This window comes from Arvicanthis niloticus (genome assembly GCF_011762505.2).
Source record: "Arvicanthis niloticus isolate mArvNil1 chromosome Y unlocalized genomic scaffold, mArvNil1.pat.X SUPER_Y_unloc_6, whole genome shotgun sequence".
Classification (NCBI taxonomy): domain Eukaryota; kingdom Metazoa; phylum Chordata; class Mammalia; order Rodentia; family Muridae; genus Arvicanthis; species Arvicanthis niloticus.
Genome location: NW_023045023.1, coordinates 47513 through 69903, shown reverse-complemented (window position 1 = coordinate 69903; position 22391 = coordinate 47513). Strand labels below are relative to the sequence as shown.

The 22391-nt window shown below is 42.1% G+C and overlaps 1 long non-coding RNA gene and 12 other non-coding genes across 13 annotated transcripts; all 13 read right to left on the bottom strand.

Moving 5' to 3' along the window:
- Nucleotides 1–369: 369 nt before the first annotated feature.
- Nucleotides 370–446, bottom strand: LOC117701372 (small nucleolar RNA SNORD115). The gene has a single exon (XR_004605710.1). It is a non-coding gene; the product is annotated as a small nucleolar RNA SNORD115 (small nucleolar RNA).
- Nucleotides 447–2280: 1834 nt separating this feature from the next.
- LOC117701370 (small nucleolar RNA SNORD115) lies at nucleotides 2281–2357 on the bottom strand. The gene has a single exon (XR_004605708.1). It is a non-coding gene; the product is annotated as a small nucleolar RNA SNORD115 (small nucleolar RNA).
- A 1833-nt stretch (nucleotides 2358–4190) lies between these two features.
- LOC117701375 (small nucleolar RNA SNORD115) lies at nucleotides 4191–4268 on the bottom strand. The gene has a single exon (XR_004605714.1). It is a non-coding gene; the product is annotated as a small nucleolar RNA SNORD115 (small nucleolar RNA).
- Nucleotides 4269–6101: 1833 nt separating this feature from the next.
- On the bottom strand, nucleotides 6102–6179 carry LOC117701377 (small nucleolar RNA SNORD115). Its single transcript, XR_004605716.1, has one exon. It is a non-coding gene; the product is annotated as a small nucleolar RNA SNORD115 (small nucleolar RNA).
- A 1836-nt stretch (nucleotides 6180–8015) lies between these two features.
- LOC117701369 (small nucleolar RNA SNORD115) lies at nucleotides 8016–8092 on the bottom strand. The gene has a single exon (XR_004605707.1). It is a non-coding gene; the product is annotated as a small nucleolar RNA SNORD115 (small nucleolar RNA).
- Nucleotides 8093–9926: 1834 nt separating this feature from the next.
- On the bottom strand, nucleotides 9927–10003 carry LOC117701367 (small nucleolar RNA SNORD115). The gene has a single exon (XR_004605706.1). It is a non-coding gene; the product is annotated as a small nucleolar RNA SNORD115 (small nucleolar RNA).
- A 1836-nt stretch (nucleotides 10004–11839) lies between these two features.
- LOC117701386 (small nucleolar RNA SNORD115) lies at nucleotides 11840–11916 on the bottom strand. Its single transcript, XR_004605724.1, has one exon. It is a non-coding gene; the product is annotated as a small nucleolar RNA SNORD115 (small nucleolar RNA).
- A 1831-nt stretch (nucleotides 11917–13747) lies between these two features.
- On the bottom strand, nucleotides 13748–13824 carry LOC117701384 (small nucleolar RNA SNORD115). The gene has a single exon (XR_004605722.1). It is a non-coding gene; the product is annotated as a small nucleolar RNA SNORD115 (small nucleolar RNA).
- Nucleotides 13825–13884: 60 nt separating this feature from the next.
- Nucleotides 13885–17355, bottom strand: LOC143433915 (uncharacterized). The gene is made up of 4 exons (XR_013070153.1): nucleotides 17285–17355; nucleotides 15790–15912; nucleotides 15375–15419; nucleotides 13885–14002 (listed from the first exon to the last, which is right to left on the bottom strand). It is a non-coding gene; the product is annotated as an uncharacterized LOC143433915 (long non-coding RNA).
- On the bottom strand, nucleotides 15658–15734 carry LOC117701383 (small nucleolar RNA SNORD115). Its single transcript, XR_004605720.1, has one exon. It is a non-coding gene; the product is annotated as a small nucleolar RNA SNORD115 (small nucleolar RNA).
- A 211-nt stretch (nucleotides 17356–17566) lies between the features above and the next one.
- On the bottom strand, nucleotides 17567–17642 carry LOC117701380 (small nucleolar RNA SNORD115). The gene has a single exon (XR_004605718.1). It is a non-coding gene; the product is annotated as a small nucleolar RNA SNORD115 (small nucleolar RNA).
- A 1837-nt stretch (nucleotides 17643–19479) lies between these two features.
- On the bottom strand, nucleotides 19480–19556 carry LOC117701366 (small nucleolar RNA SNORD115). Its single transcript, XR_004605705.1, has one exon. It is a non-coding gene; the product is annotated as a small nucleolar RNA SNORD115 (small nucleolar RNA).
- A 1835-nt stretch (nucleotides 19557–21391) lies between these two features.
- LOC117701371 (small nucleolar RNA SNORD115) lies at nucleotides 21392–21468 on the bottom strand. The gene has a single exon (XR_004605709.1). It is a non-coding gene; the product is annotated as a small nucleolar RNA SNORD115 (small nucleolar RNA).
- Between the last annotated feature and the right edge of the window lie 923 nt (nucleotides 21469–22391).

The following is a 22391-nucleotide window of genomic DNA, read 5'->3' as shown; positions in this document are numbered from 1 at the left end:
ACTTGAGTTTGGCTGAGCCTCACACTGTAATACACAAAGGGACAAGCTATAGAGAAGGGAAGACATTAGCACAGATGATTCCACTTACCTGACATCTCTGATTGTTTTGGCTCCAAGAAGGCATGCCACATGACTGCAAAACACCAGAAAAGACAGGGGCATAAGCAATGTGGATGCCATGCAGATTGTACACAAGTTGAGTAAAAGACATAGTGATTGTTAGTAAGCAGTGTTCCCAGCAAAGGAGAACAAGGATTTTGAAAATTTCTCAGAGGTGTCAAAGGACAAGGCCATTTGAGTACTTCAGGCAAGTCCCCCAAGAGGTGTCCAAAGACTTAAAGAACCTCCTGTAACCCTGTCCTCCTGGGCGGGCCTCAGCGTACACCTACAGGCTTATTTTGATGTCATCACCTCTCTTCATGACATTGGGTTGTCATCATTGACCCAGGCTGGGAAAACACAGCCACTTATGATTATATATCACCCAGACCCAGTTCTTACCAGGCTCACCAACACTGCCTCCATGTTAGAAAAGGGCCCATGGAAATGGAGAGAGCTGCAGCATCCAATGGTCTTCCAAGGACTCAAGGGCAACCTTCTTTGTAAGCTTGAAAATTGACTTCTCTGTAGGAGGAAAGATCAAGATGTCAAGGCTCATGATTGCCCTTCTTTATTTCAAAATTTATGGAGAGAGAATTTGTGTAAGTACTCTCATTAATAAAGCCCATTTCCATACTCCAGTATCTCAGAATTCTTAAGAGTGTCAAGGGCACAGCTGATCATGAAGTATGTTCTCTCACAATTCCTATCTACAGCCACTTGTCTATGAAGAAGCCCCACCCCCAAAAGCTCTCTTGGCTAATTTGCTACAAAAAACATGGAAAACACAAAGTAGCAACTTGTCCCAAGACAGGCTTAATTCTTTATCTAGAAAAAAGCAGCCAGTGCATATATGCCTTTAACCTCAACTCTCTGGACGTGCCAACACTTTGCTCGAGCTCCTCAAGTTATTTTAAAAAGCACAGTATACAGACAACCTCACAGAGATTTTAGAGTCTGTTTGAAGGAAGTTGTGAGTTTCTCATTCTACCTTGAGGGGAAGGATCATTCACCTGCAAGGTCTAAACTGAATGTCTCAAGTCATTTTGAAACACATTTTCTTGCATTCTGCAGTGTGTCAGAGGCAGAGTGGATAGTGACAAATGTTCTGCCATGGAAGCATATGTCTTAAGGCTTAATGTATTGCAGTACCATGATACTGAAAAGGTGACCCTAGTTCCTGAATCTAACATGAGGCAAGTTGACATTTAGCCCAGTGGTGTCAGGTTCCACAAGATAAGGCTTGACCTATGAAAAAATCCATGCCTGGCAAGTTTTATTTGAGGATGGTTGAGGGGTGAAGTTTAGCAAGAAGAGAATCCAATACTTTGAAGGAATTTGGGAAGGAATTGTTTCCATTGCAACCCAGACAACTTCAACTAACACCCATATGTAAATTCCCTCTGGAATGAAGATTTTGGGAAAATTTGCTAGACTTTTGGTCCCTTGTCAAGACATCATGTGGTGGTTGGCAATGGTGGATTTTTATAGACTACTTTTGTCTCAGTAATCAAGGCTCTGTTTCTTGGTTCCCATGTCATCTTAAAGAGAGTCCTGAGAACAGGCTTGGAAGCCTCTGTTGAGATCCTGTAACTGCTCATGTGGTGAGCAAGGAAGATGCAGATACCATGTTCAGCAGTTAGTTATCCTCTTATTGCATCAAGGGTGGCTCCTATTAATGGGGCTAGGAATAATCAGATTTTAAGAAAATTCCTGTACCCTCGTAAATGTATATGTCTACATGGTAGAACTTAACCCACAATCGAAAATCTTCTGGCGTGTTTGGATTTATTGTTTAGCTATCCTTAAGCACTTGAGTTTGGCTGAGCCTCACACTGTAATACACAAAGGCACAAGCTATAGAGAAGGGAAGACATTAGCACAGATGATTCCACTTACCTGACATCTCTGATTGTTTTGGCTCCAAGAAGGCATGCCACATGACTGCAAAACACCAGAAAAGACAGGGGCATAAGCAATGTGGATGCCATGCAGATTGTACACAAGTTGAGTAAAAGACTTAGTGATTGTTAGTAAGCAGTGTTTCCCAGCAAAGGAGAACAAGGATTTTGAAAATTTCTCAGAAGGTGTCAAAGGACAAGGCCATTTGAGTACTTCAGGCAAGTCCCCCAAGAGGTGTCCAAAGACTTAAAGAACCTCCTGTAACCTGTCCTCCTGGGCGGGCCTCAGCGTACACCTACAGGCTTATTTTGATGTCATCACCTCTCTTCATGACATTGGGTTGTCATCATTGACCCAGGCTGGGAAAACACAGCCACTTATGATTATATATCACCCAGACCCAGTTCTTACCAGGCTCACCAACACTGCCTCCATGTTAGAAAAGGGCCCATGGAAATGGAGAGAGCTGCAGCATCCAATGTCTTCCAAGGACTCAAGGGCAACCTTCTTTGTAGCTTGAAAATTGACTTCTCTGTAGGAGGAAAAGATCAAGATGTCAAGGCTCATGATTGCCCTTCTTTATTTCAAAATTTTATTGGAGAGAGAATTTGTGTAAGTACTCTCATTAATAAAGCCTCATTTCCATACTCCAGTATCTCAGAATTTTAAGATGTGTCAAGGGCACAGCTGGATCATGAAGTATGTTCTCTCACAATTCCTATCTACAGCCACTTGTCTATGAAGAAGCCCCACCCCCAAAAGCTCTCTTGGCTACTTTGCTACAAGAAACATGGAAAACACAAAGTAGCAACTTGTCCCAAGACAGGCTTAATTCTTTATCCAGAAAAAAGCAGCCAGTGCATATATGCCTTTAACCTCAACTACTCTGGACGTGCCAACACTTTGCTCGAGCTCCTCAAGTTATTTTAAAAGCACAGTATACAGACAACCTCACAGAGATTTTAGAGTCGTTTGAAGGAAGTTGTGAGTTTCTCATTCTACCTTGAGGGGAAGGATCATTCACCTGCAAGGTCTAAACTGAATGTTCCAAGTCATTTTGAAACACATTTCTTGCATTCTGCAGTGTGTCAGAGGCAGAGTGGATAGTGACAAAGTTCTGCCATGGAAGCATATGTCTTAAGGCTTAATGTATGCAGTACCATGATACTGAAAAGGTGACCCTAGTTCCTGAATCTAACATGAGGCAAGTTGACATTTAGCCCAGTGGTGTCAGGTTCCACAAGATAAGGCTTGACCTATGAAAAAATCCATGCCTGGCAAGTTTTATTTGAGGATGGTTGAGGGGTGAAGTTTAGCAAGAAGAGAATCCAATACTTTGAAGGAATTTGGGAAGGAATTGTTTCCATTGCAACCCAGACAACTTCAACTAACACCCATATGTAAATTCCCTCTGGAATGAAGATTTTGGGAAAATTTGCTAGACCTTTGGTCCCTTGTCAAGACATCATGTGGTGGTTGGCAATGGTGGATTTTTAGAGACTACTTTTGTCTCAGTAATCAAGGCTCTGTTTCTTGGTTCCCATGTCATCTTAAAGAGAGTCCTGAGAACAGGCTTGGAAGCCTCTGTTGAGATCCTGTAACTGCTCATGTGGTGAGCAAGGAAGATGCAGATACCATGTTCAGCAGTTAGTTATCCTCTTATTGCATCAAGGGTGGCTCCTATAATGGGGCTAGGAATAATCAGATTTTAAGAAAATTCCTGTACCCTCGTAAATGTATATGTCTACATGGTAGAACTTAACCCACAATCGAAAATCCTTCCTGGCGTGTTTGGATTTATTGTTTAGCTATCCTTAAGCACTGAGTTTGGCTGAGCCTCACACTGTAATACACAAAGGCACAAGCTATAGAGAAGGGAAGACATTAGCACAGATATTCCACTTACCTGACATCTCTGATTGTTTTGGCTCCAAGAAGGCATGCCACATGACTGCAAAACACCAGAAAAGACAGGGGCATAAGCAATGTGGATGCCATGCAGATTGTACACAAGTTGAGTAAAAGACTTAGTGATTGTTAGTAAGCAGTGTTTCCCAGCAAAGGAGAACAAGGATTTTGAAAATTTCTCAGAAGGTGTCAAAGGACAAGGCCATTTGAGTACTTCAGGCAAGTCCCCCAAGAGGTGTCCAAAGACTTAAAGAACCTCCTGTAACCCTGTCCTCCTGGGCGGGCCTCAGCGTACACCTGACAGGCTTATTTTGATGTCATCACCTCTCTTCATGACATTGGGTTGTCATCATTGACCCAGGCTGGAAAACACAGCCACTTATGATTATATATCACCCAGACCCAGTTCTTACAGGCTCACCAACACTGCCTCCAGGTTAGAAAAGGGCCCATGGAAATGGAGAGAGCTGCAGCATCCAATGGTTCTTCCAAGGACTCAAGGGCAACCTTCTTTGTAAGTTTGAAAATTGACTTCCTCTGTAGGAGGAAAGATCAGATGTCAAGGCTCATGATTGCCCTTCTTTATTTCAAAATTTATGGAGAGAGAATTTGTGTAAGTACTCTCATTAATAAGCCCATTTCCATACTCCAGTATCTCAGAATTCTTAAGAGTGTCAAGGGCACAGCTGATCATGAAGTATGTTCTCTCACAATTCCTATCTACAGCCACTTGTCTATGAAGAAGCCCCACCCCCAAAAGCTCTCTTGGCTAATTTGCTCCAAGAAACATGGAAAACACAAAGTAGCAACTTGTCCCAAGACAGGCATAATTCTTTATCTAGAAAAAGCAGGAGTGCATATATGCCTTTAACCTCAACTCTCTGGACGTGCCAACACTTTGCTCAAGCTCCTCAAGTTATTTTTAAAAGCACAGTATACAGACAACCTCACAGAGATTTTAGAGTCTGTTTGAATGGAGTTGTGAGTTTCTCATTCTACCTTGAGGGGAAGGATCATTCACCTGCAAGGTCTAAACTGAATGTCTCAAGTCATTTTGAAACACATTTTCTTGACATTCTGCAGTGTGTCAGAGGCAGAGTGGATAGTGACAAATGTTCTGTCCATGGAAGCATATGTCTTAAGGCTTAATGTATTGCAGTACCATGATACTGAAAAGGTGACCCTAGTTCCTGAATCTAACATGAGGCAAGTTGACATTTAGCCCAGTGGTGTCAGGTTCCACAAGATAAGGGTTGACCTATGAAAATATCCATGCCTGGCAAGTTTTATTTGAGGATGGTTGAGGGGTGAAGTTTAGCAAGAAAAGAATCCAATACTTTGAAGGAATTTGGGAAGGAATTGTTTCCATTGCAACCCAGACAACTTCAACTAACACCCATATGTAAATTCCCCTCTGGAATGAAGATTTTGGGAAAATTTGCTAGACTTTTGTCCCTTGTCAAGACATCATGTGGTGGTTGGCAATGGTGGATATTTATAGACTACTTTTGTCTCAGTAATCAAGGCTCTGTTTCTTGGTTCCCATGTCATCTTAAAGAGAGTCCTGAGAACAGGCTTGGAAGCCTCTGTTGAGATCCTGTAACTGCTCATGTGGTGAGCAAGGAAGATGCAGATCCATGTTCAGCAGTTAGTTATCCTCTAATTGCATCAAGGGTTGGCTCCTATTAATGGGGCTAGGAATAATCAGATTTTAAGAAAATTCCCTGTACCCTCGTAAATGTATATGTCTACATGGTAGAACTTAACCACAATCGAAAATCTCTGGCGTGTTTTGGATTTATTGTTTAGCTATCCTTAAGCACTTGAGTTTGCTGAGCCTCACACTGTAATACACAAGGCACAAGCTATAGAGAAGGGAAGACATTAGCACAGATGATTCCACTTACCTGACATCTCTGATTGTTTTGGCTCCAAGAAGGCATGCCACATGACTGCAAAACACCAGAAAAGACAGGGGCATAAGCAATGTGGATGCCATGCAGATTGTACACAAGTTGAGTAAAAGACTTAGTGATTGTTAGTAAGCAGTGTTTCCCAGCAATAGGAGAAACAAGGATTTTGAAAATTTCTCAGAAGGTGTCAAAGGACAAGGCCATTTGAGTACTTCAGGCAAGTCCCCCAAGAGGTGTCCAAAGACTTAAAGAACCTCCTGTAACCCTGTCCTCCTGGGCGGGCCTCAGCGTACAACCTACAGGCTTATTTTGATGTCATCACCTCTCTTCATGACATTGGGTTGTCATCATTGACCCAGGCTGGGAAAAACACAGCCACTTATGATTATATATCACCCAGACCAGTTCTTACCAGGCTCACCAACACTGCCTCCATGTTAGAAAAGGGCCCATGGAAATGGAGAGAGCTGCAGCATCCAATGGTCTTCCAAGGACTCAAGGGCAACCTTCTTTGTAAGTTTGAAAATTGACTTCTCTGTAGGAGGAAAGATCAAGATGTCAAGGCTCATGATTGCCCTTCTTTATTTCAAAATTTATGGAGAGAGAATTTGTGTAAGTACTCTCATTAATAAAGCCCATTTCCATACTCCAGTATCTCAGAATTCTTAAGAGTGTCAAGGGCACAGCTGATCATGAAGTATGTTCTCTCACAATTCCTATCTACAGCCACTTGTCTATGAAGAAGCCCCACCCCCAAAAGCTCTCTTGGCTAATTTGCTCCAAGAAACATGGCCAAAACACAAAGTAGCAACTTGTCCCAAGACAGGCTTAATTCTTTATCTAGAAAAAGCAGCCAGTGCATATATGCCTTTAACCTCAACTCTCTGGACCTGCCAACACTTTGCTTGAGCTCCTCAAGTTATTTTAAAAAGCACAGTATACAGACAACCTCACAGAGATTTTAGAGTCTGTTTGAAGGAAGTTGTGAGTTTCTCATTCTACCTTGAGGGGAAGGATCATTCACCTGCAAGGTCTAACTGAATGTCTCAAGTCATTTTGAAACACATTTTCTTAGCATTCTGCAGTGTGTCAGAGGCAGAGTGGATAGTGACAAATGTTCTGCCATGGAAGCATATGTCTTAAGCTTAATGTATTGCAGTACCATGATACTGAAAAGGTGACCCTAGTTCCTGAATCTAACATGAGGCAAGTTGACATTTAGCCCAGTGGTGTCAGGTTCCACAAGATAAGGCTTGACCTATGAAAAAATCCATGCCCTGGCAAGTTTTATTTGAGGATGGTTGAGGGGTGAAGTTTAGCAAGAAAGAATCCAATACTTTGAAGGAATTTGGGAAGGAATTGTTTCCATTGCAACCCAGACAACTTCAACTAACACCCATATGTAAATTCCCTCTGGAATGAAGATTTTGGGAAAATTTGCTAGACTTTTGGTCCCTTGTCAAGACATCATGTGGTGGTTGGCAATGGTGGATTTTATAGACTACTTTTGTCTCAGTAATCAAGGCTCTGTTTCTTGGTTCCCATGTCATCTTAAAGAGAGTCCTGAGAACAGGCTTGGAAGCCTCTGTTGAGATCCTGTAACTGCTCATGTGGTGAGCAAGGAAGATGCAGATACCATGTTCAGCAGTTAGTTATCCTCTTATTGCATCAAGGGTGGCTCCTATTAATGGGGCTAGGAATAATCAGATTTTAAGAAAATTCCTGTACCCTCGTAAATGTATATGTCTACATGGTAGAACTTAACCCACAATCGAAAATCTCCTGGCGTGTTTGGATTTATTGTTTAGCTATCCTTAAGCACTTGAGTTTGGCTGAGCCTCACACTGTAATACACAAAGGCACAAGCTATAGAGAAGGGAAGACATTAGCACAGATGATTCCACTTACCTGACATCTCTGATTGTTTTGGCTCCAAGAAGGCATGCCACATGACTGCAAAACACCAGAAAAGACAGGGGCATAAGCAATGTGGATGCCATGCAGACTTGTACACAAGTTGAGTAAAAGACTTAGTGATTGTTAGTAAGCAGTGTTTCCCAGCAAAGGAGAAACAAGGATTTTGAAAATTTCTCAGAAGGTGTCAAAGGACAAGGCCATTTGAGTACTTCAGGCAAGTCCCCCAAGAGGTGTCCAAAGACTTAAAGAACCTCCTGTAACCCTGTCCTCCTGGGCGGGCCTCAGCGTACACCTACAGGCTTATTTTGATGTCATCACCTCTCTTCATGACATTGGGTTGTCATCATTGACCCAGGCTGGGAAAACACAGCCACTTATGATTATATATCACCCAGACCCAGTTCTTACCAGGCTCACCAACACTGCCTCCATGTTAGAAAAGGGCCCATGGAAATGGAGAGAGCTGCAGCATCCAATGGTCTTCCAAGGACTCAAGGGCAACCTTCTTTGTAAGCTTTGAAAATTGACTTCTCTAGTGAGGGAAAAGATCAAGATGTCAAGGCTCATGATTGCCCTTCTTTATTTCAAAATTTATGGAGAGAGAATTTGTGTAAGTACTCTCATTAATAAAGCCCAATTTCCATACTCCAGTATCTCAGAATCTTTAAGAGTGTCAAGGGCACAGCTGATCATGAAGTATGTTCTCTCACAATTCCTATCTACAGCCACTTGTCCTATGAAGAAGCCCCACCCCCAAAAGCTCTCTTGGCTAATTTGCTCCAAGAAACATGCAAAACACAAAGTAGCAACTTGTCCCAAGACAGGCTTAATTCTTTATCTAGAAAAAGCAGCCAGTGCATATATGCCTTTAACCTCAACTCTCTGGACATTCCAACACTTTGCTCCAGCTCCTCAAGTTATTTTAAAAAGCACAGTATACAGACAACCTCACAGAGATTTTAGAGTCTGTTTGAAGGAAGTTGTGAGTTTCTCATTCTACCTTGAGGGGAGGATCATTCACCTGCAAGGTCTAAACTGAATGTCTCAAGTCATTTTGAAACACATTTTCTTACATTCCGCAGTGTGTCAGAGGCAGAGTGGATAGTGACAAATGTTCTGCCATGGAAGCATATGTCTTAAGGCTTAATGTATTGCAGTACCATGATACTGAAAAGGTGACCCTAGTTCCTGAATCTAACATGAGGCAAGTTGACATTTAGCCCAGTGGTGTCAGGTTCCACAAGATAAGGCTTGACCTATGAAAAAATCCATGCCTGGCAAGTTTTATTTGAGGATGGTTGAGGGGTGAAGTTTAGCAAGAAGAGAATCCAATACTTGAAGGAATTTGGGAAGGAATTGTTTCCATTGCAACCCAGACAACTTCAACTAACACCCATATGTAAATTCCCTCTGGAATGAAGATTTTGGGAAAATTTGCTAGACCTTTGGTCCCTTGTCAAGACATCATGTGGTGGTTGGCAATGGTGGATTTTTATAGACTACTTTTGTCTCAGTAATCAAGGCTCTGTTTCTTGGTTCCCATGTCATCTTAAAGATAGTCCTGAGAACAGGCTTGGAAGCCTCTGTTGAGATCCTGTAACTGCTCATGTGGTGAGCAAGGAAGATGCAGATACCATGTTCAGCAGTTAGTTATCCTCTTATTGCATCAAGGGTGGCTCCTATTAATGGGGCTAGGAATAATCAGATTTTAAGAAAATTCCTGTACCCTCGTAAATGTATATGTCTACATGGTAGAACTTAACCCACAATCGAAAATCTCCTGGCGTGTTTGGATTTATTGTTTAGCTATCCTTAAGCACTTGAGTTTGGCTGAGCCTCACACTGTAATACACAAAGGCACAAGCTATAGAGAAGGAAGACATTAGCACAGATGATTCCACTTACCTGACATCTCTGATTGTTTTGGCTCCAAGAAGGCATGCCACATGACTGCAAAACACCAGAAAAGACAGGGGCATAAGCAATGTGGATGCCATGCAGATTGTACACAAGTTGAGTAAAAACATAGTGATTGTTAGTAAGCAGTGTTTCCCAGCAAAGGAGAACAAGGATTTTGAAAATTTCTCAGAAGGTGTCAAAGGACAAGGCCATTTGAGTACTTCAGGCAAGTCCCCCAAGAGGTGTCCAAAGACTTAAAGAACCTCCTGTAACCCTGTCCTCCTGGGCGGGCCTCAGCGTACACCTACAGGCTTATTTTGATGTCATCACCTCTCTTCATGACATTGGGTTGTCATCATTGACCCAGGCTGGGAAAACACAGCCACTTATGATTATATATCACCCAGACCCAGTTCTTACCAGGCTCACCAACACTGCCTCCATGTTAGAAAAGGGCCCATGGAAATGGAGAGAGCTGCAGCATCCAATGGTCTTCCAAGGACTCAAGGGCAACCTTCTTTGTAAGTTTGAAAATTGACTTCTCTGTAGGAGGAAAGATCAAGATGTCAAGGCTCATGATTGCCCTTCTTTATTTCAAAATTTATGGAGAGAGAATTTGTGATAGTACACTCATTAATAAAGCCCATTTCCATACTCCAGTATCTCAGAATTCTTAAGAGTGTCAAGGGCACAGCTGATCATGAAGTATGTTCTCTCACAATTCCTATCAACAGCCACTTGTCTATGAAGAAGCCCCACCCCCAAAAGCTCTCTTGGCTAATTTGCTACAAAAAAACATGGAAAACACAAAGTAGCAACTTGTCCCAAGACAGGCTTAATTCTTTATCTAGAAAAAGCAGCCAGTGCATATATGCCTTTAACCTCAACTCTCTGGACCTGCCAACACTTTGCTCGAGCTCCTCAAGTTATTTTAAAAAGCACAGTATACAGACAACCTCACAGAGATTTTAGAGTCTGTTTGAAGGATGTTGTGAGTTTCTCATTCTACCTTTAGGGGAAGGATCATTCACCTGCAAGGTCTAAACTGAATGTCTCAAGTCATTTTGAAACACATTTTCTTGCATTCTGCAGTGTGTCAGAGGCAGAGTGGATAGTGACAAATGTTCTGCCATGGAAGCATATGTCTTCAGGCTTAATGTATTGCAGTATCATGATACTGAAAAGTTGACCCTAGTTCCTGAATCTAACTTGAGGCAAGTTGACATTTAGCCCAGTGGTGTCAGGTTCCAGAATATAAGGCTTGACCTATGAAAAAATCCATGCCTGGCAAGTTTTATTTGAGGATGGTTGAGGGGTGAAGTTTAGCAAGAAAAGAATCCAATACTTTGAAGGAATTTGGGAAGGAATTGTTTCCATTGCAACCCAGACAAGTTCAACTAACACCCATATGTAAATTTCCTCTGGAATGAAGATTTTGGGAAAATTTGCTAGACCTTTGGTCCCTTGTCAAGACATCATGTGGTGGTTGGCAATGGTGGATTTTTATAGACTACTTTTGTCTCAGTAATCAAGGCTCTGTTTCTTGGTTCCCATGTCATCTTAAAGAGAGTCCTGAGAACAGGCTTGGAAGCCTCTGTTGAGATCCTGTAACTGCTCATGTGGTGAGCAAGGAAGATGCAGATACCATTTTTCAGCAGTTAGTTATCCTCTTATTGCATCAAGGGTGGCTCCTATTAATGGGGCTAGGAATAATCAGATTTTAAGAAAATTCCTGTACCCTCGTAAATGTATATGTCTACATGGTAGAACTTAACCCACAATCGAAAATCTCCTGGCGTGTTTGGATTTATTGTTTAGCTATCCTTAAGCACTTGAGTTTGGCTGAGCCTCACACTGTAATACACAAAGGCACAAGCTATAGAGAAGGGAAGACATTAGCACAGATGATTCCACTTACCTGACATCTCTGATTGTTTTGGCTCCAAGAAGGCATGCCACATGACTGCAAAACACCAGAAAAGACAGGGGCATAAGCAATGTGGATGCCATGCAGATTGTACACAAGTTGAGTAAAAGACTTAGTGATTGTTAGTAAGCAGTATTTCCCAGCAAAGGAGAACAAGGATTTTGAAAATTTCTCAGAAGGTGTCAAAGGACAAGGCCATTTGAGTACTTCAGGCAAGTCCCCCAAGAGGTGTCCAAAGACTTAAAGAACCTCCTGTAACCCTGTCCTCCTGGGCGGGCCTCAGCGTACACCTGGAGGCTTATTTTGATGTCATCACCTCTCTTCATGACATTGGGTTGTCATCATTGACCCAGGCTGGGAAAACACAGCCACTTATGATTACTATATCACCCAGACCCAGTTCTTACCAGGCTCACCAACACTGCCTCCATGTTAGAAAAGGGCCCATGGAAATGGAGAGAGCTGCAGCATCCAATGGTCTTCCAAGGACTCAAGGCAACCTTCTTTGTAAGCTTGAAAATTGACTTCTCTGTAGGAGGAAAGATCAAGATGTCAAGGCTCATGATTGCCCTTCTTTATTTCAAAATTTATGGAGAGAGAATTTGTGTAAGTACTCTCATTAATGAAGCCCATTTCCATACTCCAGTATCTCAGAATTCTTAAGAGTGTCAAGGGCACAGCTGATCATGAAGTATGTTCTCTCACAATTCCTATCTACAGCCACTTGTCTATGAAGAAGCCCCACCCCCAAAAGCTCTCTTGGCTAATTTGCTACAAGAAACATGGAAAACACAAAGTAGCAACTTGTCCCAAGACAGGCTTAATTCTTTATCCAGAAAAAGCAGCCAGTGCATATATGCCTTTAACCTCAACTCTCTGGACGTGCCAATACTTTGCTCGAGCTCCTCAAGTTATTTTAAAAAGCACAGTATACAGACAACCTCACAGAGATTTTAGAGTCTGTTTAAAGGATGTTGTGAGTTTCTCATTCTACCTTGAGGGGAAGGATCATTCACCTGCAAGGTCTAAACTGAATGTCTCAAGTCATTTTGAAACACCTTTTCTTGCATTCTGCAGTGTGTCAGAGGCAGAGTGGATAGTGACAAATGTTCTGCCATGGAAGCATATGTCTTAAGGCTTAATGTATTGCAGTACCATGATACTGAAAAGGTGACCCTAGTTCCTGAATCTAACTTGAGGCAAGTTGGCATTTAGGCCAGTGGTGTCAGGTTCCACAAGATAAGGCTTGACCTATGAAAAAATCCATGCCTGGCAAGTTTTTTTGAGGATGGTTGAAGGGTGAAGTTTAGCAAGAAGAGAATCCAATACTTTGAAGGACTTTGGGAAGGAATTGTTTCCATGCAACCCAGACAAGTTCAACTAACACCCATAAGTAAATTCCCTCTGGAATGAAGATTTTGGGAAAATTTGCTAGACTTTTGGTCCCTTGTCAAGACATCATGTGGTGGTTGGCAATGGTGGATTTTTATAGACTACTTTTGTCTCAGTAATCAAGGCTCTGTTTCTTGGTTCCCATGTCATCTTAAAGAGAGTCCTGAGAACAGGTTTGGAAGCCTCTGTTGAGATCCTGTAACTGCTCATGTGGTGAGCAAGGAAGATGCAGATTCCATGTTCAGCAGTTAGTTATCCTCTTATTGCATCAAGGGTGGCTCCTATTAATGGGGCTAGGAATAATCAGATTTTAAGAAAATTCCTGTACCCTCGTAAATGTATATGTCTACATGGTAGAACTTAACCCACAATCGAAAATCTTCTGGCGTGTTTGGATTTATTGTTTAGCTATCCTTAAGCACTTGAGTTTGGCTGAGCCTCACACTGTAATACACAAAGGCACAAGCTATAGAGAAGGGAAGACATTAGCACAGATGATTCCACTTACCTGACATCTCTGATTGTTTTGGCTCCAAGAAGGCATGCCACATGACTGCAAAACACCAAAAAGACAGGGGCATAAGCAATGTGGATGCCATGCAGATTGTACACAAGTTGGGTAAAAGACTTAGTGATTGTTAGTAAGCAGTGTTTCCCAGCAAAGGAGAACAAGGATTTTGAAAATTTCTCAGAAGGTGTCAAAGGACAAGGCCATTTGAGTACTTCAGGCAAGTCCCCCAAGAGGTGTCCAAAGACTTAAAGAACCTCCTGTAACCCTGTCTTCCTGGGCGGGCCTCAGCTTACACCTACAGGCTTATTTTGATGTCATCACCTCTCTTCATGACATTGGGTTGTCATCATTGACTCAGGCTGGGAAAACACAGCCACTTATGATTATATATCACCGAGACCCAGTTCTTACCAGGCTCACCAACACTGCCTCCATGTTAGAAAAGGGCCCATGGAAATGGAGAGAGCTGCAGCATCCAATTGTCTTCTAAGGACTCAAGGGCAACCTTCTTTGTAAGTTTGAAAATTGACTTCTCTGTAGGAGGAAAGATCAAGATGTCAAGGCTCTTGATTGCCCTTCTTTATTTCAAAATTTATGGAGAGAGAATTTGTGTAAGTACTCTAATTAATAATGCCTATTTCCAAACTCCAGTATCTCAGAATTCTTAAGAGTGTCAAGGGCAAAGCTGATCATGAAGTATGTTCTCTCACAATTCCTATCAACAGCCACTTGTCTATGAAGAAGCCCCACCCCCAAAAGCTCTCTTGGCTAATTTGCTACAAAAAACATGGAAAACACAAAGTAGCAACTTGTCCCAAGACAGGCTTAATTCTTTATCTAGAAAAAGCAGCCAGTGCATATATGCCTTTAACCTCAACTCTCTGGACATGCCAACACTTTGCTCTAGCTCCTCAAGTTATTTTAAAAAGCACAGTATACAGACAACCTCACAGAGATTTTAGAGTCTGTTTGAAGGAAGTTGTGAGTTTCTCATTCTACCTTGAGGGGAAGGATCATTCACCTGCAAGGTCTAAACTGAATGTCTCAAGTCATTTTGAAACACATTTTCTTGCATTCTGCAGTGTGTCAGAGGCAGAGTGGATAGTGACAAATGTTCTGCCATGGAAGCATATGTCTTAAGGCTTAATGTATTGCAGTACCATGATACTGAAAAGTTGACCCTAGTTCCTGAATCTAACTTGAGGCAAGTTGACATTTAGCCCAGTGGTGTCAGGTTCCACAAGATAAGGCTTGACCTATGAAAAGATACATGCCTGGCAAGTTTTTTTGAGGATGGTTGAGGGGTGAAGTTTAGCAAGAAAAGAATCCAATACTTTGAAGGAATTTGGGAAGGCATTGTTTCCATTGCAACCCAGACAACTTCAACTAACACCCATATGTAAATTCCCTCTGAAATGAAGATTTTCGAAAAATTTGCTAGACTTTTGGTCCCTTGTCAAGACATCATGTGGTGGTTGGCAATGGTGGATTTTTATAGACTACTTTTGTCTCAGTAATCAAGGCTCTGTTTCTTGGTTCCCATGTCATCTTAAAGAGAGTCCTGAGAACAGGCTTGGAAGCCTCTGTTGAGATCCTGTAACTGCTCATGTGGGTGAGCAAGGAAGATGCAGATACCATGTTCAGCAGTTAGTTATCCTCTTATTGCATCAAGGGTGGCTCCTATAATGGGGCTAGGAATAATCAGATTTTAAGAAAATTCCTGTACCCTCGTAAATGTATATGTCTACATGGTAGAACTTAACCCACAATCGAAAATCTCCTGGCGTGTTTGGATTTATTGTTTAGCTATCCTTAAGCACTTGAATTTGGCTGAGCCTCACACTGTAATACACAAAGGCACAAGCTATAGAGAAGGGAAGACATTAGCACAGATGATTCCACTTACCTGACATCTCTGATTGTTTTGGCTCCAAGAAGGCATGCCACATGACTGCAAAACACCAGAAAAGACAGGGGCATAAGCAATGTGGATGCCATGCAGATTGTACACAAGTTGAGTAAAAGACTTAGTGATTGTTAGTAAGCAGTGTTTCCCAGCAATGGAGAACAAGGATTTTGAAAATTTCTCAGAAGGTGTCAAAGGACAAGGCCATTTGAGTACTTCAGGCAAGTCCCCCAAGATGTGTCCAAAGACTTAAAGAACCTCCTGTAACCCTGTCCTCCTGGGCGGGCCTCAGCGTACACCTGGAGGCTTATTTTGATGTCATCACCTCTCTTCATGACATTGGGTTGTCATCATTGACCCAGGCTGGGAAAACACAGCCACTTATGATTATATATCACCCAGACCCAGTTCTTACCAGGCTCACCAACACTGCCTCCAGGTTAGAAAAGGGCCCATGGAAATGGAGAGAGCTGCAGCATCCAATGGTCTTCCAAGGACTCAAGGGCAACCTTCTTTGTAAGTTTGAAAATTGACTTCTCTGTAGGAGGAAAGATCAAGATGTCAAGGCTCATGATTGCCCTTCTTTATTTCAAAATTTATGGAGAGAGAATTTGTGTAAGTACTCTCATTAATAAAGCCCATTTCCATACTCCAGTATCTCAGAATTCTTAAGAGTGTCAAGGGCACAGCTGATCATGAAGTATTTTCTCTCAAAATTCCTATCTACAGCCACTTGTCTATGAAGAAGCCCCACCCCCAAAAGCTCTCTTGGCTAATTTGCTACAAGAAACATGGAAAACACAAAGTAGCAACTTGTCCCAAGACAGGCTTAATTCTTTATCTAGAAAAAGCAGCCAGTGCATATATGCCTTTAACCTCAACTCTCTGGACCTGCCAACACTTTGCTTGAGCTCCTCAAGTTATTTTAAAAAGCACAGTATACAGACAACCTCACAGAGATTTTAGAGTCTGTTTGAAGGAAGTTGTGAGTTTCTCATTCTACCTTGAGGGGAAGGATCATTCACCCGCAAGGTCTAAACTGAATGTCTCAAGTCATTTTGAAACACATTTTCTTGCATTCTGCAGTGTGTCAGAGGCAGAGTGGATAGTGACAAATGTTCTGTCATGGAAGCATATGTCTTAAAGCTTAATGTATTGCAGTACCATGATACTGAAAAGGTGACCCTAGTTCCTGAATCTAACATGAGGCAAGTTGACATTTAGCCCAGTGGTGTCAGGTTCCACAAGATAAGGCTTGACCTATGAAAAAATCCATGCCTGGCAAGTTTTATTTGAGGATGGTTGAGGGGTGAAGTTTAGCAAGAAGAGAATCCAATACTTTGAAGGAATTTGGGAAGGAATTGTTTCCATTGCAACCCAGACAAGTTCAACTAACACCCATATGTAAATTCCCTCTGGAATGAAGATTTTGGGAAAATTTGCTAGACTTTTGGTCCCTTGTCAAGACATCATGTGGTGGTTGCAATGGTGGATTTTTATAGACTACTTTTGTCTCAGTAATCAAGGCTCTGTTTCTTGGTTCCCATGTCATCTTAAAGAGAGTCCTGAGAACAGGCTTGGAAGCCTCTCTTGAGATCCTGTAACTGCTCATGTGGTGAGCAAGGAAGATGCAGATACCATGTTCAGCAGTTAGTTATCCTCTTATTGCATCAAGGGTGGCTCCTATTAATGGGGCTAGGAATAATCAGATTTTAAGAAAATTCCTGTACCCTCGTAAATGTATATGTCTACATGGTAGAACTTAACCCACAATCGAAAATCTCCTGGCGTGTTTGGATTTATTGTTTAGCTATCCTTAAGCACTTGAGTTTGGCTGAGCCTCACACTGTAATACACAAAGGCACAAGCTATAGAGAAGGGAAGACATTAGCACAGATGATTCCACTTACCTGACATCTCTGATTGTTTTGGCTCCAAGAAGGCATGCCACATGACTGCAAAACACCAGAAAAGACAGGGGCATAAGCAATGTGGATGCCATGCAGATTGTACACAAGTTGAGTAAAAGACTTAGTGATTGTTAGTAAGCAGTGTTTCCCAGCAAAGGAGAACAAGGATTTTGAAAATTCTCAGAAGGTGTCAAAGGACAAGGCCATTTGAGTACTTCAGGCAAGTCCCCCAAGAGGTGTCCAAAGACTTAAAGAACCTCCTGTAACCCTGTCCTCCTGGGCGGGCCTCAGCGTACACCTACAGGCTTATTTGATGTCATCACCTCTCTTCATGACATTGGGTTGTCATCATTGACCCAGGCTGGGAAAACACAGCCACTTATGATTATATATCACCCAGACCCAGTTCTTACCAGGCTCACCAACACTGCCTCCAGGTTAGAAAAGGGCCCATGGAAATGGAGAGAGCTGCAGCATCCAATGGTCTTCCAAGGACTCAAGGGCAACCTTCTTTGTAAGCTTGAAAATTGACTTCTCTGTAGGAGGAAAGATCAAGATGTCAAGGCTCATGATTGCCCTCTTTATTTCAAAATTTATGGAGAGAGAATTTGTGTAAGTACTCTCATTAATGAAGCCCATTTCCATACTCCAGTATCTCAGAATTCTTAAGAGTGTCAAGGGCACAGCTGATCATGAAGTATGTTCTCTCACCAATTCCTATCTACAGCCACTTGTCTATGAAGAAGCCCCACCCCCAAAAGCTCTCTTGGCTACTTTGCTACAAGAAACATGCAAAACACAAAGTAGCAACTTGTCCCAAGACAGGCTTAATTCTTTATCCAGAAAAAGCAGCCAGTGCATATATGCCTTTAACCTCAACTCTCTGGACCTGCCAACACTTTGCTTGAGCTCCTCAAGTTATTTTAAAAAGCACAGTATACAGACAACCTCACAGAGATTTTAGAGTCTGTTTGAAGGAAGTTGTGAGTTTCTCATTCTACCTTGAGGGGAAGGATCATTCACCTGCAAGGTCTAAAACTGAATGTCTCAAGTCATTTTGAAACACATTTTCTTACATTCCGCAGTGTGTCAGAGGCAGAGTGGATAGTGACAAATGTTCTGCCATGGAAGCATATGTCTTAATGCTTAATGTATTGCAGTACCATGATACTGAAAAGGTGACGCTAGTTCCTGAATCTAACATGAGGCAAGTTGACATTTAGCCCAGTGGTGTCAGGTTCCAGAAGATAAGGCTTGACCTATGAAAAAATCCATGCCTGGCAAGTTTTATTTGAGGATGGTTGAGGGGTGAAGTTTAGCAAGAAGAGAATCCAATACTTTGAAGGAATTTGGGAAGGAATTGTTTCCATTGCAACCCAGACAACTTCAACTAACACCCATATGTAAATTCCCTCTGGAATGAAGATTTTGGGAAAATTTGCTAGACCTTTGTTCCCTTGTCAAGACATCATGTGGTGGTTGGCAATGGTGGATTTTTAGAGACTACTTTTGTCTCAGTAATCAAGGCTCTGTTTCTTGGTTCCCATGTCATCTTAAAGAGAGTCCTGAGAACAGGCTTGGAAGCCTCTGTTGAGATCCTGTAACTGCTCATGTGGTGAGCAAGGAAGATGCAGATACCATGTTCAGCAGTTAGTTATCCTCTTATTGCATCAAGGGTGGCTCCTATTAATGGGGCTAGGAATAATCAGATTTTAAGAAAATTCCTGTACCCTCGTAAATGTATATGTCTACATGGTAGAACTTAACCCACAATCGAAAATCTTCCTGGCGTGTTTGGATTTATTGTTTAGCTATCCTTAAGCACTTGAGTTTGGCTGAGCCTCACACTGTAATACACAAAGGCACAAGCTATAGAGAAGGGAAGACATTAGCACAGATGATTCCACTTACCTGACATCTCTGATTGTTTTGGCTCCAAGAAGGCATGCCACATGACTGCAAAACACCAGAAAAGACAGGGGCATAAGCAATGTGGATGCCATGCAGATTGTACACAAGTTGAGTAAAAGACTTAGTGATTGTTAGTAAGCAGTGTTTCCCAGCAAAGGAGAACAAGGATTTTGAAAATTTCTCAGAAGGTGTCAAAGGGACAAGGCCATTTGAGTACTTCAGGCAAGTCCCCCAAGAGGTGTCCAAAGACTTAAAGAACCTCCTGTAACCCTGTCCTCCTGGGCGGGCCTCAGCGTACACCTACAGGCTTATTTTGATGTCATCACCTCTCTTCATGACATTGGGTTGTCATCATTGACCCAGGCTGGGAAAACACAGCCACTTATGATTATATATCACCCAGACCCAGTTCTTACCAGGCTCACCAACACTGCCTCCAGGTTAGAAAAGGGCCCATGGAAATGGAGAGAGCTGCAGCATCCAATGGTCTTCCAAGGACTCAAGGCAACCTTCTTGTAAGCTTGAAAATTGACTTCTCTGTAGGAGGAAAGATCAAGATGTCAAGGCTCATGATTGCCCCTTCTTTATTTCAAATTTTATGGAGAGAGAATTTGTGTAAGTACTCTCATTAATAAAGCCCATTTCCATACTCCAGTATCTCAGAATTCTTAAGAGTGTCAAGGGCACAGCTGATCATGAAGTATGTTCTCTCACAATTCCTATCTACAGCCACTTGTCTATGAAGATGCCCCACCCCCAAAAGCTCTCTTGGCTAATTTGCTCCAAGAAACATGGCAAAACACAAAGTAGCAACTTGTCCCAAGACAGGCTTAATTCTTTATCTAGAAAAAGCAGCCAGTGCATATATGCCTTTAACCTCAACTCTCTGGACCTGCCAACACTTTGCTTGAGCTCCTCAAGTTATTTTAAAAGCACAGTATACAGACAACCTCACAGAGATTTTAGAGTCTGTTTGAAGGAAGTTGTGAGTTTCTCATTCTACCTTGAGGGGAAGGATCATTCACCTGCAAGTTCTAAACTGAATGTCTCAAGTCATTTTGAAACACATTTTCTTACATTCCGCAGTGTGTCAGAGGCAGAGTGGATAGTGACAAATTTTCTGCCATGGAAGCATATGTCTTAAGGCTTAATGTATTGCAGTACCATGATACTGAAAAGGTGACCCTAGTTCCTGAATCTAACATGAGGCAAGTTGACATTTAGCCCAGTGGTGTCAGGTTCCACATGATAAGGCTTGACCTATGAAAAAATCCATGCCTGGCAAGTTTTATTTGAGGATGGTTGAGGGGTGAAGTTTAGCAAGAAGAGAATCCAATACTTTGAAGGAATTTGGGAAGGAATTGTTTCCATTGCAACCCAGACAACTTCAACTAACACCCATATGTAAATTCCCTCTGGAATGAAGATTTTGGGAAAATTTGCTAGACCTTTGTTCCCTTGTCAAGACATCATGTGGTGGTTGGCTATGGTGGATTTTTATAGACTACTTTTGTCTCAGTAATCAAGGCTCTGTTTCTTGGTTCCCATGTCATCTTAAAGAGAGTCCTGAGAACAGGCTTGGAAGCCTCTGTTGAGATCCTGTAACTGCTCATGTGGTGAGCAAGGAAGATGCAGATACCATGTTCAGCAGTTAGTTATCCTCTTATTGCATCAAGGGTGGCTCCTATTAATGGGGCTAGGAATAATCAGATTTTAAGAAAATTCCTGTACCCTCGTAAATGTATATGTCTACATGGTAGAACTTAACCCACAATCGAAAAATCTTCTTGCGAGTCTGGATTTATTGTTTAGCTATCCTTAAGCACTTGAGTTTGGCTGAGCCTCACACTGTAATACACAAAGGCACAAGCTATAGAGAAGGGAAGACATTAGCACAGATGATTCCACTTACCTGACATCTCTGATTGTTTTGGCTCCAAGAAGGCATGCCACATGACTGCAAAACACCAGAAAAGACAGGGGCATAAGCAATGTGGATGCCATGCAGATTGTACACAAGTTGAGTAAAAGACTTAGTGATTGTTAGTAAGCAGTGTTTCCCAGCAAAGGAGAACAAGGATTTTGAAAATTTCTCAGAAGGTGGTCAAAGGACAAGGCCATTTGAGTACTTCAGGCAAGTCCCCCAAGAGGTGTCCAAAGACTTAAAGAACCTCCTGTAACCCTGTCCTCCTGGGCGGGCCTCAGCGTACACCTGGAGGCTTATTTTGATGTCATCACCTCTCTTCATGACATTGGGTTGTCATCATTGACCCAGGCTAGGAAAACACAGCCACTTATGATTACTTATCACCCAGACCCAGTTCTTACCAGGCTCACCAACACTGCCTCCAGGTTAGAAAAGGGCCCATGGAAATGGAGAGAGCTGCAGCATCCAATGGTCTTCCAAGGACTCAATGGCAACCTTCTTTGTAAGCTTGAAAATTGACTTCTCTGTAGGAGGAAAGATCAAGATGTCAAGGCTCATGATTGCCCTTCTTTATTTCAAAATTTATGGAGAGAGAATTTGTGTAAGTACTCTCATTAATGAAGCCCATTTCCATACTCCAGTATCTCAGAATTCTTAAGAGTGTCAAGGGCACAGCTGATCATGAAGTATGTTCTCTCACAATTCCTATCTACAGCCACTTGTCTATGAAGAAGCCCCACCCCCCAAAGCTCTCTTGGCTAATTTGCCTACAAGAAAACATGGAAAACACAAAGTAGCAACTTGTCCCAAGACAGGCTTAATTCTTTATCTAGAAAAAGCAGCCAGTGCATATATGCCTTTAACCTCAACTCTCTGGACATTCCAACACTTTGCTCTAGCTCCTCAATTTATTTTAAAAAGCACAGTATACAGACAACGTCACAGAGATTTTAGAGTCTGTTTGAAGGAAGTTGTGAGTTTCTCATTCTACCTTGAGGGGAAGGATCATTCACCTGCCAGGTCTAAACTGAATGTCTCAAGTCATTTTGAAACACATTTTCTTGCATTCTGCAGTGTGTCAGAGGCAGAGTGGATAGTGACAAATGTTCTGCCATGGAAGCATATGTCTTAAGGCTTAATGTATTGCAGTACCATGATACTGAAAAGGTGACCCTAGTTCCTGAATCTAACATGAGGCAAGTTGACATTTAGCCCAGTGGTGTCAGGTTCCACAAGATAAGGCTTTGACCTATGAAAAAATCCATGCCT